Genomic DNA, 22,693 nt, shown 5'->3' with positions numbered 1-22,693 from the left:
TATATATATATATATATAGAATATATAATCTATAATAATAAGATTTAAATAAATTACAACGGCGTTTATCATATATCATTAATATTAAATTTTAAATAGTGATGGAAATGGTTAGAGAGTTTGATATCATATCTTATTGGATTTTTAATCAATTCTTTTGCTTATTGAATGCATTTGAAACGTATTTTACATACATACTTTACATTTATTTTCGCGCTAACGTTTTTCATAAATTTCAGAATCACGAAAATAATTTAACAATCTTAATTATCACCTGAATTCACGTTAAGAAATATTTGTCAAATGAAAGAATTCGAAGTATCGACTCGAGAATGAATAACTGGAGGTACATGATCACGTTTGTGTATTAAACTACATATTGAACCAAAACATCCCTTTGATCTCTCTCGGGGAACTAAAACGATGGGAAAATCCTCGGCGCGCAATTTCACGTCAGAAAAGACATGCCTCCTTCGAGGATGCATATCAATCTGGTATCTCCTCCTCAACGATTATTTGTGAACAATACCTTAACGTAGAGCTCCCTCGTAGTTATCACGATCGGTCTAAGCAACTGTAGTCAAAGCTGGGATAGAAAAAGTTACTGCACAAGACGACGCAGCAAAAGTGACGACGACGATGAAAACGAAGTGTCTACGGTTTTGGTCACATGCGATCGAAAGTTGAAAGCGCTATGAATACTGCGTCGATTTCGTCGGGTTATACACATTATCACACCGAGGTCACCGAGGTCAATGTTTGTTTTGCTTTCCTCCTTCTCTCCTTCTCTCGAGTCTTCTCTTCCGGCTCGCTTCGGAGATCCGCGGGAGAATTTCAAATCTTCATGACCACGAGCTATATAAAGTTCGTGTCAAGCGATTTATTTCGCGAGAACCTCTGGCTACGATCTTTCTGCGGACAAGCGATCCGGTTCGGGTCTATCAGATACGAGAGAGAGTCATCGCGAAGGTCTATTCTCTATGTAAACGACGACACTGCTGCCGAACATTGTGAATTTTATTTGCTTAAAAAATCTAATAATGTAATTTTTTGTGATTTACTATAACATCACAATTGATACAATAAAAGAATACGATATTATTTCTGATGTTTATACTAGTGTAATGACATAAATATATGAGATCCTCTAATTTAAATACTTTTATCCTTCTTATATTTTCTGCATCTCCTTTATAAAAAGTTGAAAATGTTTTCATGTTATATGCAAATTATTACGAGAACTTTAATGATGTATGACTTTTTATACGTAATAAAAGATCATTTTTACCACTGTTAACGTAAGAAGCATGAGAGAAATAAGATAAGAACTATTATCAACGGCTTTATTTTCACTTTAGCAACAAATAAATATGTCACATAATTGTGTAAGTATATATTCTGTCCATCTTATTTTTCGAGAGAAAATATTCTTCCTCCCTGTTTATCTCTTTTTTCTCCAGATATCAATATGTTTGTAATGCATAAAGCCAATGACAGTCCGGATGAAATAACAAATATTGTTACGAACTATTCGTAAAATGGTACAAAATACACAATCGCATGTACATATATATTTAAAATTAAAATATAGTAATATATCTTTTCGGTTTCATTCCGTCGCCTTCATATTTCTGTTTTTCTCATTCTTATATCCTTTCGATACCAGACTCGATTATTCATAATAATTCTTTCTCTCTTTTTCTCTCATATCAAAATAAACAATCTATACCAACGTAACATTATATCTTTCCTTTCTTTTTTCTATTTCTCGCACGCATACATTTCCTTTTTATACATTAATTACATCTTCAACAAGTTTTCAATTTTAAGATATTTATAAAATTCATATAAGGATTCGCAATATACAAAATAATAAAGTTCCGGTATATATAAATCTAAGATTTTGTATTCAATTGTAATTATCGTTGTCATATATTTGTTAGATTATTTTCCTAGAATCATGGAAATTGTTCCATACTCGGAGAAAATGCAATATTTTTTAAAACTTCGTAATTTTATATTTTGTTGTAATGAGACAAATATATTTTTTTGTATATCACAGAAAATAGTGGTTCAAAAGAAGAATAGCATCTCCGTAAATTTATTTATATTTATCCTTTATAACAAAGTAATCAACAATAAATATAAACAAATTAAAAAATTTATTTTAGAAATTCTAAGATGGAACAAATAAAATAATAAATATAATACATATAATTTGTAAATATAGTACAACTGATAAAATTATTATTTCTCCAAAGTTCACTTTAATATTGAAATTTATGATGAAATGTCCGAAACAAAATACTTATAGGAATTTTACTCGTACTTTTCTTTTTTACTCTTCGATATATAACGTTGCACAGTAATAATAACAAAAAATGTCGATCTTTCTCATCAAGACTGGTTCACATTTATCTATACAACGGAATTGACTTTAAACGCGAGCGCGATTTGGGACGTTGACATGTCGCAAAATCTATGAATTACCTGAGTAGAAAAAAAACACATAAAATGTGATATATATATATATATATGATGAACTTTTGTACGAATAAGGATTGGGCTAAGCGAGTTCCGCAGGAATAACAATTTTAACTAATGACTGGTGTAGAAGGGGGAATCCTTGCCACGGTTACGCTTGCTTCGTATTATCGCCCTTTTTGGTCAAATGAAGCACTTCGGGTACTTTGATGTCTTCCAATTGCATGGATTAAATGAAAATTTTACAGGATAGAAATACTTTAGATCCTTTAACAGCTGCAAATGAAAAATGCAAATTTATTATATGCTGCAAAAAATATTTACGCTATTTTAAGCTTTTATAATTTATTCATATTTTAGACAACGATCAATACACACATGCGATTTTAGTTCTTTTGAATTTTTACTAAATTTAAGAAAATTAATAATTTTTTTATCGGCGCAGAAAAGCGGTTCTTTGTGTTCTTCGCGTTCTTTCAGTTTGTCTTGTATCTTTTTAATGAACAAAACAGGAACTTGACATTTATAATAGTCGGCTGGTGTACATAAGTTCAAGATTCTTACTATTTGACTAGCCATCAGCTTGTTGTACATCTCGCAGAATGAAATTAACATTCTCATTCGTTTTACTTGCCTGTAGAAGTTACGATGCCTGTATGATGGGTTGCAGCTCTTCGAACATTTTCTAGTCGTTCATATCAACCCCATTGTTCTAAACGGCTCATGTACCTCAATAAAAAACACATTATATTAGTGCAATAAATAAATATATATATATATATATATGCAATATATTCCATGATGCAAATAACAAAACTAAGAAGTTAAGGTAACTAAGTAGGGAACTAAGTAAAATTCAATCTTTTAAAATTTCGCGAAAAGAGGAAGAATTTATTAATTCATAAAGTAATTCTTTATCAATCTTTTAAAATTTTTATATTTTTTGCAATGCAATTATATTTGTAACGAATTTTCTATATCAGCAAATTAAGAAAAGATCGAGAAACCTGTCGTACTTTATTTGCATACTCTTCCCATCCATCGACAGAATTCGTTCCTTACACAGAAAAAGAGGACATTTTTGTTTTGAAAATATATTTAGTTTTAAGATGGAAATCTTGAAATGAAATTATATTGCGTTAATAAAAGAATAATATAATTGTTTGAATAATTGCTTCCTTAAATACAGCCATTTTATATAGTTCAATCAAGAAAAATATATTCTTATGACAAGATTTAATTTTCTTGAATGGAAAAGAAACAATGTTAGATAGAAAATAACATTTTTAAATCAAAGATTATAATTTTCTTAAAGTATAATTAAATAATTATATATTCTTGAGGTGACAATTACAATATTAAAATAAAACTATGATATCATTGAAATTTAAAATTATTAAATTCCAAGAAGATTATAAATAGTTGTGTATATACGAAACAAAGAACGCGTTAGTTTAAGTATCTAAGTATTAATTTGATACTTATTTTTTTTTATGCAGCAGCAAATTGTTCAGAGGGCCACATTGAAAATCCAGTACGCCACATTACCCATTGTCAGCACGACGCGATACTCGCCCAGGTCGCCTCTAGGTCTCAATTTGGAACGGCTTGTTGCCACAGTATTGTTTCATGTTGTGCAACAGTCTCGGGGTATTAGCCAGAGCAGTTTGGAGTCGAAGTCATCACGCTTCTTCAGCTCACGTTTAACGGCGATCAAGTATTCGCTTAACAACGATCGTATTTCTTTATCATTATCGTCGTTGAGGCAGCCAATGTATCTCATGCATATGAAAACATAGCCGTAAACGTTCATGAGTAATCATATACTTTTTTCAATAGAATCGGCATTATGTTGAATGTTTCCTATCTTTCCCCTACTCGCAGATTTTTCTTTAATCGGCATTTTTGTCGGCTACAGTTTATTAGAGTATAATATATTGAAATTTAAAGAAAAGCAAAGCACATTTCATATTTTGTAATAACAAGAAAGATAATAAAATTATTCAACAAGAATTATATAATTTTTATTCTTTTCAATTTAAATCATAAGCGAATAAGTTTTGTTATTAAAATATAAAATAATTTCATTAAAAATAAAAACAATTTTTGAAAGTAAAAATTATTCATTAATATTTGATTTCATCTTCAATCATTATTATTTTTGAAAGCGCATGAAAACATTGTAATAATAAAAGAACAAGCAAAAAAATAAAATATTTTAAATTTGAACAATAATTTAATTTTTAAGCTACACAAACGAATAACTATAATATGATCAGAATGTTTTAAAGTAATTAAATTGATTAATAAATTTCGAAATAAATACGTATTTGTAATATTATTTATAGAGTACTAACTATTTAAGATTTTTTAACAAATCTTTATTTTTCCACTGCTTTGTTTATTGTATATGGAACATTTATTCAATATTTCTAAACTTCGTTTTTCGGATTTAAAATGCTGAATGTTGTTGGTGAATTTGATTGTTGATGAATTTTATCGCGCCGAAAGATATGAACTTATAGAGTCTCTCTTTCATATATATATATATATATAATATTTTTTATATTTACATGAATAAAATATTTAAAAATTATACAAGACTGGCGATTAAAATATAAACAAATATTAATTAATGCTTTTATATCCATCAAAAACAACGTCACAAATGTATCTATTTATGAGATTAATTATCTTATACTTGGATATAAAATTATATATTTGTAATATATGTACGATCTATAATATTATAGATTAATTTATATTCTTTAATCCGTAAGATAAAAAAAAGAGAATTTGTTTCTATCGATTAACACCCAAATTATCGAGACAGACATGAATAATAAGCTTCCTTTTTCTTAATGGTAATACCTAACTTCAACATTATTGAAAAAGAATATGTAAATATATCATTGAACATATAGAATAAAATTATTTTTCGGTATTACATAAATTCTATGTTACAATAGAAATAATAAAATTTTTATATTATAATTAATTAGTAAACGAATTATTAAACGAATTATTCTTTGCGGCTAATCGATAATTAATTCTGCAATATTAAATTCGGTGACAGATATTTTTTTGTAAGAAACACATGTATTAATAATTTGTCATGATTCTAAATTTATATTTTTTAAGTAGGTTCTTACAATTTATTACAAAAGATATAATCATCAATAAATATATAAGTAACGATATAAATATAATACATAAATAAATGTAAATTATCTGACACAAGAAATTAATAAAATAAAATTTTATTTATCACATGTAAAAAAGTCTTGCTAAAAATCGGGATATGTGCCATAATTAATATTCATAATGTATATTAATTAATACAAAATACGGAACATTTACAATACGACATTTATATAAGTTTGTACGAATTATATATTTTTAAATTATTGTCAATATTACTAAATATAGTTTCGATAAAAACATACATTTTAATTATATTAATATAATATTTCATATTATATAATAATAGTAGTAAAATAATATTATATTAATAAAAATATTATATGTAATATTGTAAAAAATATTTTTTTACAGAAATTACTTAATAATTAGTAATTATTATTAAACAGCCTTTTAAATGTTATGCCTGTTAATTTATGTAATAAATAGTTAAATATATTGCATATAATAAATTAATTAAGTTAGTAATATGTATGTACTTATATATATATATATATATATATTAAATTATATTAAATTAATTATACATATATATTTTTTATAATTAATTTTTATTAGTAATTAATTAATTATTTATACAATTTTTATAATTTCCAAAATTGACGTTACATTTAAATTTAAAAAGTAATGATGTTTCTTGTCAGATAAAGATTGAGAATTATTTTAATATTATTTTTTACATTTCGAGAAAAATAAAATTGTTATGATAATATTACAAAAATAAATGTGTATAATAAATCAGAAAAAATAAATTACCACGTCGTTTGAAGTAATTTACTTTTATTCTATTGATTTATTAAAATTATTTGAAATATTTTTATTAAAATCACACAATTTTGCAGATCTCAAAATTAACAAATGTGAAAAAAATGATCTAAACAAAATATATACTTACATTATTACACACTTATTATATATATATATTTATCTTACTTTATTTTATTTATGAAAATATATCATAAAAACTAATCATGTATAAAAACATATGCGTTGTCTAAATGATTTGGAGTTGAGAATAAGGTTTTATAACGTAAGAAACGTCAAGAAACTTTATCAATATTACAGATATGTGACTCTTTGCACTAAAGCGCAAAACGTCAATGTTAACTTTCCGAATTATAGTTCAACCTCACGTGGCAACTGCAAAATTAGGAATATATATTATTAATATTGTTAAAATAATAAAATAATTGTTCATATATGTATATATATAAAATTAATAATAATAAAAAAATGAGACAAGTTTAGAAACATATTCTGCTAATGATATGATTCAAAATAAAAGGAAATTATTAACACAAAAATGCTGTCTTTCCAAACTATAACAATTTGTATATAAAATATATTACTAGAAATAATATTTTTCCGCTTATTCATTTACATCTATCGATTTAAAGTTTCTACAATTTTATTTGTAAGGCTCAATCTCAAAGTTTTTGCTAATGTTCTTATTGCTATTCGGAAAGCTTTTGTATTAATACTTTATATAATAAAATTCGAAATACTCTAGGAATTTTTAAATATCTTTGATGGAATTGTGAAATGTTGATAGTATATGAACGAATATTTGCCGAAGAAAATTTTCAGCATCATTTTTAATGAAATATTTATTAATGTTATTAACGCCAAATTCTATCATAAACAAAACATGTTAAAAGAGAAAACGTTTCTAGATTTACGTTTCATAATTATATAAATTATTGAAATCTGTGTACGCCATGTTAGAATATACTTTTATATTTTAATCATTTATTTCTGAAACATTATATGTTTTTAATGATATTCGTATTTGTTTGGTTACATTATTCTTATTTTTATGTCTCAAAAAATAGTGTATAGGTTTAAGATTACTTTTTCGTTTATAATTTACTTATTATTAGTATATTTTATTTACGTATTATATTGAAGTATCTCGTCCAATCCAAGAAATTCCAGTAATTCTATTGTCTCGATAATGGACAGCTGGCTCATTATATTGATTGCGGCGAAACAACCGGTTGTACAAGTTATTTAAGTAATGTAGTGTACGTCTCCTACTATTTGTAATCAAAATTCGTATAAAGTTAAAAAAAATGTTATTAATAATATGAAAATTTATAATAAATTAATCAATACTTGTAACGTAACAATTAATAATTATTGCAATAAAATTGTTACAATCATATACTGACTGCAATGAAATAATTATAAAATTAGTAATATTATATTTATCTGAATCTTATTCATAACTTTTATAATAAAATAGTATAGCATTTTTCGAAAAATTAAAATATTGATTTTAATGTTATATTTATATTGACAATATCATATCTATGTAATTATTACTTGACAACTGTATCTTAAATTCGTATCAATATTATGAATTTAAATCAAAATTTTCTTTTCTTATACAGCTTTAATATATACATATGTATGTAACAAACCCACCCACGTCCCTTTCCCTTCTCACACACACATATATTACTGAATCATCCATACATGTGTATACACAGAGATGCATACACATAATAACACATTTATTATAATTTCATTAATTTAATCAAGTATAAAAATAAAATTTACCAGCAGAAATACCGTAAGAGTAACCAACATATGACAAAAGTAATACAGTATATCCATACTTTTGAATACACAACCAGGAACTTAGTTAGTTCTTCTATTCCCACATCATCCTCATTATAAATCGATATTTTATTGGTTTTGTTATTTGTTTCAGTGAAATTAGTATATTTACTATTATGGGTTACGTTATGTACGCAGACTAAAAAATAAATCATATTATAAATTTAATTTATAAATTGAGATGACTCTTGTTATTAATTTATCAACATTGCTTTTTCATCTCACAGAAGAATACAAATTTAATAATATTATTAAGAAAACGAAATTCAAAATTGGTACATTAATCTTCTAACAAAAAGTAATATATAGTTATTATATATAGTCATTATTAATTTAGCTTATTAACAGTTAACGTATGTATACTCATATATACGTATTACATTATTAGTATACATTATTAGTAAAAGTGTATCCATGTGTGCAATAAGTCTGTATTATGCGTGCACGTTACTTTCTCTCTATATAGATTTAGCATATATATTTTTCTATAGCTATTCTTTAATAAATTGTTTTATATATTCTTTATACATATGTACTTTTAGATAAATATTGAAAGAAAGAGAGAAAGAGAAAAGTAAAGTCACACAATCATTAAGTTCTATCATTTAAATAAGTGCTTTCGATTATAAGTATAAACTAAATAAATCTAATTCATATTATACAAATATTATACAAATATTATTATACAAATTATTATACAAGTCATTATACAAATGATTATCTTACTTGGTAAGCATGAAATAAAGATCGTAATAATCATTAGTGAGAATATGGAGCTTAATAATTTCCTTATTCTAGCAACAGGCATGACGGATACTCGTTTAGCGCTTTCCTTCTTAAATTTCAATAATAATTGAGATTGCAATCTTATCGAACCTTTCTTACTCCGGTTTTCGTTAGTATTACGATGCTATATAAATTCTAAAAAAAAAATTATTTAATATATATTTTTTACATGTCGGATAACACAGATTTAAAACGAAACAGAAAATAAATTTCTTAACCGAAATCACATTGAAAGAAACTTTTATGATAAAATGGAAAAAAATAATAAAAATTAATATATAATATATTTTTATATTAATATATAAAAATAATAAAAAATAGTTGTGATTACAAATGTTAAAAAAATTCAATTTGGTTTTAATTACTTAAAATATGTTTACTAATATTTCATAAATATTTTGACTCAAAATATAAATAAGTTTAAAATATTTGTAATCAGATAGTGTAATAATAGTATTAAAATATATAAAAGAACGAGTCTGTATTGCCTGTATCTCTCGAGAATTTTGATTGAATTGACGTTACATAATGGTTCGAATAAATTTGATGCAGTGAAATTTGTAATAGTTTGAATGAATTGAACGGTACAACAAATTATAACGATCACGTGATAATTTTATTCTAATAATACTTAACAACAAAAATAGTGTAAAAAAATAGTATATATATATTTCTTGATATTTCTTGAATCATATAAATTTCGTTTACTTTAAAAAAATTATATAAATCATTAACAATAAAAAAAATTAAATTTAAATTGTGTTATAACTTCTTAACGTATCTTAATAATAATTGAATAAATTTCTAAAATTAACGAGTATATCAATTGTAAATTATTTCTTTTTAAGAAGTACAACACTGAGTCGAACGGATCCTATAATCATAATCGTACTGTCAACGTGCGAGAAACATTATCAGGCAAATAAACTCCTGTTTCTACGGCTGGTCGTGCCACCTAGGATAAACCAGAATTTAGATCTTTCGGCAATTGCTCTCCCGCTCTGGTAGTTATTGATTTTAATTTTGAAAAGAAATTTTGTGCGCGAAAGCACGAGAATTACATCCTTTCTATGTAATCCTTATGTCGAACTTAATAATTAAAAGAAAAAAATAAAATATAAAATCTTATTGTTCAAATAACGGGTTCTGCAAATCGAGTTTATAAAAATATATATGAGTCATCCACAGGCTAAAGATTAATTCCATTTGTTTATTTATTTTAAATTTAAGTGCCGAAGCACTTAATTGATCATGCAATGCGAGATTAACATGATGATTCTCATAGTATGTAAAGCAAGTAATAGAGATATAAGAACTTGTTTGCTTCAATCAAAATGTTTGAAATCGCAAAAGGGCAAAATTCTATAACTGAAGGGCAAATACTAATGTAAAAATAAAGTTAGATTACAGTTTCGCACACGTGCACAACTATAAATTCATAATATTCAACATAGTTCCTGTAATTTCCACTGATTGTATAACCGAGACATTCTCAGTTTCATGAATTTTCTGATAATTAATTAAATCTAATATATTATCTCACATGTATCCAGAGAATCTTTAAGTTTATATTATATTCTGTTGATTAGAATATAATCTAAAATAATAGGATTTATATAAATTACAACGGCGTATATCAGCATATAACATTAATATTAAATTTTAAATAGCGATGAAAATTGTTAGAGAGTTTGATATCAAATCTTATTGGATTTTTAATCAATTCTTTTGCTTATTGAATGCACTTGAAACGTATTTTACATACATACTTTACATTTATTATCCCGCGAACATTTTTCATAAATTTCAGGATCACGAAAATAATTTAACATCTTAATTATCACCTGAATTCACGTTAAGAAATATTTGTCAAATGAAAGAATTCGAAATATCGACTCGAGAATGAATAACTGAAAGTATATGACTCGGGAATGAATAACTGAAAGTATATGATCACGTTCGTGCATTAAGCGACATATTGAACCGAAACATCTCTTTGATCTCCCTCGGGGAACTAAAACGATTAGAAAATCCTTGGCGCGCAATTTCACTTCAGAAAAGACATGCCTCCTTCGAAGATGTGTATCAAATATCTGGTATCTCCTCCTCAACTATTATTCGCGAACAATACCTTAACGAAGAGCTCCCTCGTAGTTATCTCAATCGGTCTAAGCACCTGTGGTCAAAGCTGGTCAAAGGGATAGAAGAAGCCTCTGCACAAGACGACGCAGCAAAGGTCACGACGACGACGACGATGAAAACGAAGTGTCTACGGTTTTGGTCACATGCGTCCGAAAGTTGAAAGCACTATGAATACTGTGTCGACTTAATCGGGTGGTACACATTATGACACCTGGATCACCGAGGTCACAACATGTTTGTTTTGCTTTTTTCATTCTCTCCTTCTCTCGAATCTTCTCTTCCGGCTCGCTTCATTTCTCGGGGATCCGCGGGAGAATTTCAGATCTTCATGCCTACGAGCTATATAAAGTTCGTGTCACGCGATTTATTTCGCGAGAACCTCTGGCTACGACCTTTCTGCGGACAAGCGATCCGGTTCGGATCCACCAGATAAGAGTGAGTTCTCGCGAAGGTCTACTCTCTATGTAAACGGCAGCTGTCGAATATTGTGAATTTTATTTGCTTAAAAATCTAATGTAATTTTTTGTCATTTACTATAACATCACAATTAATACAATAAAAGATTACGATATTATCTTTGATTTTTGTACTAATGTGATGACATAAATATATGAGATCCTCTAATTTAAATACTTTTATCCTTCTTATATTTTCTGCATCTCCTTTATAAAAACTTGAAAATGTTTTCATGTTATATGCAAATTATTACGAGAACTTTAATGATGTATGATTTTTTATACGTAATAAAAAATCATTTTTACCACTGTTAACGTAAGAAGCATGAGAGAAATAAGATAAGAACTGTTATCAACGGTTTTATTTTCACTTTAGCAACAAATAAATATGTCACATCGAGTCAAGGTGTGTGTAATTGTGTAAATATATATTCTGTCCATTTTATTTTTCAACAGAAAATATTTTTCCTCCCTGTTTTTCTTTTCTTCTCCAGATATCAATATGTTTGTAATGCATAAAACCAATGACAGTCCGGATGAAATAACAAATATTTTTACGAACTATTTGTAAAATGGTACAAAATACACAATCGCATGTAGGTATATTTAAAATTAAAATATAGTAATATATCTTTTCGGTTTCTTTCCGTCGCCTTCATATTTCTGTTTTTCTCATTCTTATATCTTTTCGATACCAGACTCGATTATTCATAATAATTCTTTCTCTCTTTTTCTCTCATATCAAAATAAACAATCTATACTAACGTAACATTATATCTTTCCTTTCTTTTTTCTATTTCTCGCACGCATACATTTCCTTTTTATACATTAATTACATCTTCAACAAGTTTTCAACTTTAAGATATTTATAAAATTCATATAAGGATTCGCAATATACAAAATAATAAAGTTCCGGTATATATAAATCTAAGATTTTGTATTCAATTGTAATTATCGTTGTCATATATTTGTTAGATTATTTTCCTAGAATCATGGAAATTGTTCCATACTCGGAGAAAATGCAATATTTTTTAAAACTTCGTAATTTTATATTTTGTTGTAATGAGACAAATATATTTTTTTGTATATCACAGAAAATAGTGGTTCAAAAGAAGAATAGCATCTCCGTAAATTTATTTATATTTATCCTTTATAACAAAGTAATCAACAATAAATATAAACAAATTAAAAAATTTATTTTAGAAATTCTAAGATGGAACAAATAAAATAATAAATATAATACATATAATTTGTAAATATAGTACAACTGATAAAATTATTATTTCTCCAAAGTTCACTTTAATATTGAAATTTATGATGAAATGTCCGAAACAAAATACTTATAGGAATTTTACTCGTACTTTTCTTTTTTACTCTTCGATATATAACGTTGCACAGTAATAATAACAAAAAATGTCGATCTTTCTCATCAAGACTGGTTCACATTTATCTATACAACGGAATTGACTTTAAACGCGAGCGCGATTTGGGACGTTGACATGTCGCAAAATCTATGAATTACCTGAGTAGAAAAAAAACACATAAAATGTGATATATATATATATATATGATGAACTTTTGTACGAATAAGGATTGGGCTAAGCGAGTTCCGCAGGAATAACAATTTTAACTAATGACTGGTGTAGAAGGGGGAATCCTTGCCACGGTTACGCTTGCTTCGTATTATCGCCCTTTTTGGTCAAATGAAGCACTTCGGGTACTTTGATGTCTTCCAATTGCATGGATTAAATGAAAATTTTACAGGATAGAAATACTTTAGATCCTTTAACAGCTGCAAATGAAAAATGCAAATTTATTATATGCTGCAAAAAATATTTACGCTATTTTAAGCTTTTATAATTTATTCATATTTTAGACAACGATCAATACACACATGCGATTTTAGTTCTTTTGAATTTTTACTAAATTTAAGAAAATTAATAATTTTTTTATCGGCGCAGAAAAGCGGTTAGTTGTTCTCTTCGCGTTTTTTCAGTTTGTCTTGTATCTTTTTAATGAACAAAACAGGAACTTGACATTTATAACAGTCGGCTGGTGTACATAAGTTCAGGATTCTTACTATTTGATTAACCATCAGCTTGTTGTACATCTCGCAGAATGAAATTAACATTCTCATCCGTTTTACTTGCCTGTAGAAGTTACGATGCCTGTATGATGGGTTGCAGCTCTTCGAACATTTTCTAGTCGTTCATATCTACCCCATTGTTCTAAACGGCTCATGTACCTCAATAAAAAACACATTATATTAGTGCAACAAATATATATATGTGTGTGTGTGTGTGTATATATATGCAATATATTCCATTATGCAGATAACAAAACTAAGAAGTTAAGGTAACTAAGTAGGGAACTAAGTAAAATTCAATCTTTTAAAATTTCGCGAAAAGAGGAAGAATTTATTAATTCATAAAGTAATTCTTTATCAATCTTTTAAAATTTCTATATTTTTTGCAATGCAATTATATTTGTGTCGAATTTTCTATATCAGCAAATTAAGAAAAGATCGAGATACCTGTCGTACTTTATTTGCATACTCTTCCCATCCATCGACAGAATTCGTTCCTTACACAGAAAAAGAGGACATTCTTGTTTTGAAAATATATTTAGTTTTAAGATGGAAATCTTGAAATGAAATTATATTGCGCTAATAAAAGAAAAATATAATTGTTTGAATAATTGCTTCCTTAAATAAAACCATTTTATGTAGTTCAATCAAGAAAAATATATTCTTATGACAAGATTTAATTTTCTTGAATGGAAAAGAAACAATGTTAGATAGAAAATAACATTTTTAAATCAAAGATTATAATTTTCTTAAAGTATAATTAAAAAATTATATATTCTTGAGGTGACAATTATAATATTAAAATAAAACTATAATATCATTGAAATTTAAAATTATTAAATTCTAAGAAGATTATAAATAGTTGTGTATATACGAAACAATGAACGCGTTAGTTTAAGTATCTAAGTATTAATTTGATACTTATTTTTCTTTGTGCAGCAGCAAATTGTTCAGAGGGCCACATTGAAAATCCAGTACGCCACATTACCCATTGTCAGCACGACGCGATGCTCGCCCAGGTCGAAGTTCCTCAGGCATAGCTCGTTCTGTCTCTAGGTCTCAATTTGGAACGGCTTGTTGCCACAGTATTGCTTCATGTTGTGCAACAGTCTCGGGGTATTAGCCAGAGCACTTTGGAGTCGAAGTCATCACGCTTCTTCAGCTCACGTTTAACGGCGATCAAGTATTCGCTTAACAACGATCGTATTTCTTTATCATTATCGTCGTTGAGGCAGTCAATGTATCTCATGCATATGAAAACATAGCCGTAAACGTTCATGAGTAATCATATACTTTTTTCAATAGAATCGGCATTATGTTGAATGTTTCCTATCTTTCCCCTACTCGCAGATTTTTCTTTAATCGGCATTTTTGTCGGCTACAGTTTATTAGAGTATAATATATTGAAATTTAAAGAAAAGCAAAGCACATCTTATATTTTTTAATAACAAGAAAGATAATAAAATTATTCAACAAGAATTATATAATTTTTATTCTTTTCAATTTAAATCATAAGCGAATAAGTTTTGTTATTAGAATATAAAATAATTTCATTAAAAATAAAAACAATTTTTGAAAGTAAAAATTATTCATTAATATTTGATTTCATCTTCAATCATTATTATTTTTGAAAGCGCATGAAAACATTGTAATAATAAAAAAGCAAAAAAATTAAATATTTTAAATTTAAACAATAATTTAATTTTTAAGCTACACAAACGAATAACTATAATATGATCAGAATGTTTTAAAGTAATTAAATTGATTAATAAATTTCGAAATAAATACGTATTTGTAATATTATTTATACAGTACTAACTATTTAAGATTTTTTAACAAATCTTTATTTTTCCACTGCTTTGTTTATTGTATATGGAACATTTATTCAATATTTCTAAACTTCGTTTTTCGGATTTAAAATGCTGAATGTTGTTGGTGAATTTGATTGTTGATGAATTTTATCGCGCCGAAAGATATGAACTTATAGAGTCTCTCTTTCATATATATATATATATATATATATATATATATATATATATATATATATATATATATAATATTTTTTATATTTATATGAATAAAATATTAAAAAATTATACAAGACTGGCGATTAAAATATAAACAAATATTAATTAATGCTTTTATATCCATCAAAAACAACGTCACAAATGTATCTATTTATGAGATTAATTATCTTATATTTGGATATAAAATTATATATTTGTAATATATGTACGATCTATAATACTATAGATTAATTTATATTCTTTAATCCGTAAGATAAAAAAAAGAGAATTTGTTTCTATCGATTAACACACAAATTATCGAGACAGACATGAATAATAAGCTTCCTTTTTCTTAATGGTAATACCTAACTTCAACATTATTGAAAAAGAATATGTAAATATCATTGAACATAGAGAATAAAATTATTTTTCGGTATTACATAAATTCTACGTTACAATAGAAATAATAATGAAAGAAATAAGAACTAATAAAATTTTTATATTACAATTAATTAGTAGACGAATTATTAGACGAATTATTCTTTGCGGCTAATCGATAATTAATTCTGCAATATTAAATTCGGTGACAGATATTTTTTTGTAAGAAACACATGTATTAATAATTTGTCATGATTCTAAATTTATATTTTTTTAAGTAGGTTCTTAAATTTATTACAAAAGATATAATCATCAATAAATATATAAGTAACGATATAAATATAATACATAAATAAATGTAAATTATCTGACACAAGAAATTAATAAAATAAAATTTTATTTATCAAATGTAAAAAAGTCTTGCTAAAAATCGGGATATGTGCGATAATTAATATTCATAATTTATATTAATTAATACAAAATGCGGAACATTTACAATACGACATTTATATAAGTTTGTACGAATTATATATTTTTAAATTATTGTCAATATTACTAAATATAGTTTCGATAAAAACATACATTTTAATTATATTAATATAATATTTCATATTATATAATATTAGTAGTAAAATAATATTATATTAATAAAAATATTATATGTAATATTGTAAAAAATATTTTTTTACAGAAATTACTTAATAATTACTAATTATTATTAAACAGCCTTTTAAATGTTATGCCTGTTAATTTATGTAATAAGTAGTTAAATATATTGCATATAATAAATTAATTAAGTTAATAATATGTATGTATATATATATATATATATATATATATATATATATATATGTATGTATATATAGAATTGTATTAATTATATATATATATATATATTAAATTATATTAAATTAATTATACATATATATTTTTTAAAAATTAATTTTTATTAATAATTAATTAATTATTTATACAATTTTTATAATTTCCAAAATTGACGTTACATTTAAATTTAAAAAAATAATGATGTTTCTTGTCAGATAGAGATTGAGAATTATTTTAATATTATTTTTTACATTTCGAGAAAAATAAAATTGTTATGATAATATTACAAAAATAAATGTGTATAATAAATCAGAAAAAATAAATTACCACGTCGTTTGAAGTAATTTATTTTTATTCTATTGATTTATTAAAATTATTTGAAATATTTTTATTAAAATCACACAATTTTGCAGATCTCAAAATTTATAAATGTGAAAGACATGATCTAAACAAATTATATACTTACATTATTACACACTTATTATATATATATATTTATCTTACTTTATCTTATTTATGAAAATAAATCATAAAAACTAATGATGTATAAGAACATATGCGTTGTCTAAATGATTTGGAGTTGCGAATAAGTTTTTATAACGTAAGAAACGTCAAGAAACTTTATCAATATTACAGATATGTGTCTCTTTGCACTAATGCGCAAAACGTCAATGTTAACTTTCCGAATTATAGTTCAACCTCACGTGGCAACTGCAAAATTAGGAATATATATTATTAATATTGTTAAAATAAAAAAATAATTGTTCATATATGTATATATATAAAATTAATAATAATAAAAAAATGAGACAAGTTTAGAAACATATTCTGCTAATGATATGATTCAAAATAAATGGAAATTATTAACATAGAAACGCTGTCTTTCCACACTATAACAATTTGTATATAAAATATATTACTAGAAATAATATTTTTCCGCTTATTCATTTACATCTATCGATTTAAAGCTTCTACATTTTTATTTGTAAGGCTCAATCTCAAAGTTTTTGCTAATGTTCTTATTGCTATTCGGAAAGCTTTTGTATTAATACTTTATATAATAAAATTCGAAATACTCTAGGAATTTTTAAATATCTTTGATGGAATTGTGAAATGTTGATAGTATATGAACGAATGTTTGCCGAAGAAAATTTTCAGCATCATTTCTAATGAAATATTTATTAATGTTATTAACGCCAAATTCTATCATAAACAAAACATGTTAAAAGAGAAAACGTTTCTAGATTTACGTTTCATAATTATATAAATTATTTTAAATCTGTGTACGCCATGATAGAATATACTTTTATATTTTAATCATTTATTTCTGAAACATTATATGTTTTTAATGATATTCGTATTTGTTTGGTTACATTATTCTTATTTTTATGTCTCAAAAAATAGTGTATAGATTTAAGATTACGTTTCCGTTTATTATTTACTTATTATTAGTATATTTTATTTACGTATTATATTGAAGTATCTCGTCCAATCCAAGAAATTCCAGTAATTCTATTGTCTCGATAATGGACAGCTGGCTCATTATCTTGATTGCGGCGAAACAATCGGTTGTACAAGTTATTTAAGCAATATAGTGTACGTCTCCTACTATTTGTAATCAAAATTCGTATATAGTTAAAAAAAATGTTTTTAATAATATGAAAATTTATAATAAATTAATCAATACTTGTAAGGTAACAATTAATAATTATTGTAATAAAATTGCTACAATCATATACTGACTGCAATAAAATAATTATAAAATTAGTAATATTATATTTATCTGAATCATATTCATAACTTTTATAATAAAATAGCATAGCATTTTTCGAAAAATTAAAATATTGATTTTAATGTTATATTTATATTGACAATATCATATCTATATAATTATTACATGACAATTGTATCGTAAATTCGTATCAATATTATGAATTTAAATCAAAATTTTCTTTTCTTATACTGCATTAATATATACATATGTATGTAACAAACCCACCCACGTCCATCTCCCTTTCCACACACACATATATTACTCAATCATCCATACATGTGTATACACAGAGATGCATACACATAATAACACATTTATTATAATTTCGTTAATTTAATCAAGTATAAAAATAAAATTTACCAGCAGAGACACTGTAAAAGTAAGCAGCATATGACAATACTAACACCGTATACCCATACTTTTGCATACACAACCAGGAAATTAGTTAGTACTTCTTTTTCCACATCATCCTCATTATAAGTCGATATTTTATTGGTTTTGTGATTTGTTTCAGTGAAATTAGTATATTTACTATTATGGGTTACGTTATGTACGCAGACTAAAAAATAAATCATATTATTAATTTAATTTATAAATTGAGATGACTCTTGTTATTAATTTATCAACATTGCTTTTTCATCTCACAGAAGAATACAAATTTAATAATATTATTAAGAAAACGAAATTCAAAATTGGTACGTTAATCTTCCTACAAAAAGTAATATATAGTTATTATATATAGTCATTATTAATTTAGCTTATTAACAGTTAACGTATGTATACTCATATATACGTATTACATTATTAGTATACATTATTAGTAAAAGTGTATCCATGTGTGCAATAAGTCTGTATTATGCGTGCACGTTACTTTTTCTCTATATAGATTTAGCATATATATTTTTCTATAGCTATTCTTTAATAAATTGTTTTATATATTCTTTATACATATGTACTTTTGGATAAATATTGAAAGAAAGAGAGAAAGAGAAAAGTAAAAATCACACAATCATTAAGTTCTATCATTTAAATAAGTGCTTTCGATTATAAGTATAAACTAAATAAATCTAATTCATATTATACAAATATTATACAAATATTATTATACAACTTATTATACAAGTCATTATACAAATGATTATCTTACTTGGTAAGCATGAAATAAAGATAATAATCATTAGTGTGAATATGGAGCTTAATAATTTCCTTATTCTAGCAACAGGCATGACGGATACTCGTTTAGCGCTTTCCTTCTTAAATTTCAATAATAATTGAGATTGCAATTTTATCGAACCTTTCTTACTCCGGTTTTCGTTAGTATTACGATGCTATATAAATTCTAAAAAAAAAATTATTTAATATATATTTTTTACATGTCGGATAACACAGATTTAAAACGAAACAGAAAATAAATTTCTTAACCGAAATCACATTGAAAGAAACTTTTATGATAAAATGGAAAAAAATAATAAAAATTAATATATAATATATTTTTATATTAATATATAAAAATAATAAAAAATAGTTGTGATTACAAATGTTAAAAAAATTCAATTTGGTTTTAATTACTTAAAATATGTTTACTAATATTTCATAAATATTTTGACTCAAAATATAAATAAATTTAAAATATTTGTAATCAGATAGTGTAATAATAGTGTTAAAATATATAAAAGAACGACTCTGTATTGCCTGTATCTCTCGAGAATTTTGATTGAATTGACGTTACATAATGGTTCGAATAAATTTGATGCAGTGAAATTTGTAATAGTTTGAATGAATTGAACGGTACAACAAATTATAACGATCACGTGATAATTTTATTCTAATAATACTTAACAACAAAAATAGTGTAAAAAAATAGTATATATATATTTCTTGATATTTCTTGAATCATATAAATTTCGTTTACTTTAAAAAAATTATATAAATCATTAACAATAAAAAAAATTAAATTTAAATTGTGTTATAACTTCTTAACGTATCTTAATAATAATTGAATAAATTTCTAAAATTAACGAGTATATCAATTGTAAATTATTTCTTTTTAAGAAGTACAACACTGAGTCGAACGGATCCTATAATCATAATCGTACTGTCAACGTGCGAGAAACATTATCAGGCAAATAAACTCCTGTTTCTACGGCTGGTCGTGCCACCTAGGATAAACCAGAATTTAGATCTTTCGGCAATTGCTCTCCCGCTCTGGTAGTTATTGATTTTAATTTTGAAAAGAAATTTTGTGCGCGAAAGCACGAGAATTACATCCTTTCTATGTAATCCTTATGTCGAACTTAATAATTAAAAGAAAAAAATAAAATATAAAATCTTATTGTTCAAATAACGGGTTCTGCAAATCGAGTTTATAAAAATATATATGAGTCATCCACAGGCTAAAGATTAATTCCATTTGTTTATTTATTTTAAATTTAAGTGCCGAAGCACTTAATTGATCATGCAATGCGAGATTAACATGATGATTCTCATAGTATGTAAAGCAAGTAATAGAGATATAAGAACTTGTTTGCTTCAATCAAAATGTTTGAAATCGCAAAAGGGCAAAATTCTATAACTGAAGGGCAAATACTAATGTAAAAATAAAGTTAGATTACAGTTTCGCACACGTGCACAACTATAAATTCATAATATTCAACATAGTTCCTGTAATTTCCACTGATTGTATAACCGAGACATTCTCAGTTTCATGAATTTTCTGATAATTAATTAAATCTAATATATTATCTCACATGTATCCAGAGAATCTTTAAGTTTATATTATATTCTGTTGATTAGAATATAATCTAAAATAATAGGATTTATATAAATTACAACGGCGTATATCAGCATATAACATTAATATTAAATTTTAAATAGCGATGAAAATTGTTAGAGAGTTTGATATCAAATCTTATTGGATTTTTAATCAATTCTTTTGCTTATTGAATGCACTTGAAACGTATTTTACATACATACTTTACATTTATTATCCCGCGAACATTTTTCATAAATTTCAGGATCACGAAAATAATTTAACATCTTAATTATCACCTGAATTCACGTTAAGAAATATTTGTCAAATGAAAGAATTCGAAATATCGACTCGAGAATGAATAACTGAAAGTATATGACTCGGGAATGAATAACTGAAAGTATATGATCACGTTCGTACATTAAGCGACATATTGAACCGAAACATCTCTTTGATCTCCCTCGGGGAACTAAAACGATAAGAAAATCCTTGGCACGCAATTTCACGTCAGAAAAGACATACCTCCTTCGAGGATGCGTATCAAATATCTGGTATCTCCTCCTCAACTATTATTCGCGAACAATACCTTAACGAAGAGCTCCCTCGTAGTTATCACGATCTAAGCACCTGCGGTCAAAGCTGGGATAGAAGAAGCCACTGCACAAGACGACGCAGCAAAAGTGACGACGACGACGACGACGACGATGAAAACGAAGTGTCTACGGCTTTGGTCACATGCGTTCGAAATTTGAAAGCGCTATGAATACTGTGTCGACTTCATCGCGTTGTACACATTACCTGGGTCACCGAAGTCACGACATGTTTATTTTGCTTTTTTCTTTCTCTCCTTTTCTCAAATCTTCTCTTCCGGCTCGCTTCGTTTCTCGGGGATGCGCGGGAGAATTAAAAATGTTTTCATGTTATATGCAAATTATAACGAGAACTTTAATGATGTATGATATTTTATACATAATAATATCATTTTTACCGCTTTTAACGTAAGAAGCATCAGAAATGGGATAAGAACTGTTATAAACAGCTTTATTTTCACTTTAGCAACAAATAAATATGTCACATCGAGTCAAGGTGTGTGTAAATATAATTGTGTAAATATATATTCTGTCCATCTTATTTTGCAAGAGAATATATTCTTGCTCCATGTTTTTCTTTTCTTTCTCCAGATAT

The 22,693-nt window shown here is 25.7% G+C and overlaps 3 long non-coding RNA genes across 3 annotated transcripts; all 3 read right to left on the bottom strand.

Annotated features, from left to right (window-relative positions):
* Nucleotides 1–6,618: 6,618 nt before the first annotated feature.
* On the bottom strand, nucleotides 6,619–9,116 carry LOC145962646 (uncharacterized). Its single transcript, XR_014435918.1, has 4 exons — nucleotides 9,034–9,116; nucleotides 8,248–8,446; nucleotides 7,580–7,721; nucleotides 6,619–6,825 (listed from the first exon to the last, which is right to left on the bottom strand). It is a non-coding gene; the product is annotated as an uncharacterized LOC145962646 (long non-coding RNA).
* Nucleotides 9,117–13,304: 4,188 nt separating this feature from the next.
* On the bottom strand, nucleotides 13,305–14,966 carry LOC145962628 (uncharacterized). The gene is made up of 4 exons (XR_014435893.1): nucleotides 14,765–14,966; nucleotides 14,224–14,273; nucleotides 13,841–13,935; nucleotides 13,305–13,482 (listed from the first exon to the last, which is right to left on the bottom strand). It is a non-coding gene; the product is annotated as an uncharacterized LOC145962628 (long non-coding RNA).
* A 3,612-nt stretch (nucleotides 14,967–18,578) lies between these two features.
* On the bottom strand, nucleotides 18,579–22,314 carry LOC145962626 (uncharacterized). Its single transcript, XR_014435892.1, has 4 exons — nucleotides 22,095–22,314; nucleotides 19,907–20,098; nucleotides 19,120–19,318; nucleotides 18,579–18,593 (listed from the first exon to the last, which is right to left on the bottom strand). It is a non-coding gene; the product is annotated as an uncharacterized LOC145962626 (long non-coding RNA).
* Between the last annotated feature and the right edge of the window lie 379 nt (nucleotides 22,315–22,693).

Source organism: Camponotus vicinus, unplaced genomic scaffold (assembly GCF_025532165.1).
Source record: "Camponotus vicinus isolate PSW18456_S1 unplaced genomic scaffold, iyCamVici1.0 SCAF_12, whole genome shotgun sequence".
In the NCBI taxonomy this organism is placed as follows: domain Eukaryota; kingdom Metazoa; phylum Arthropoda; class Insecta; order Hymenoptera; family Formicidae; genus Camponotus; species Camponotus vicinus.
Note: the sequence above shows the minus strand (reverse complement) of the source record. Positions and strands in the feature narration are given on the sequence as shown.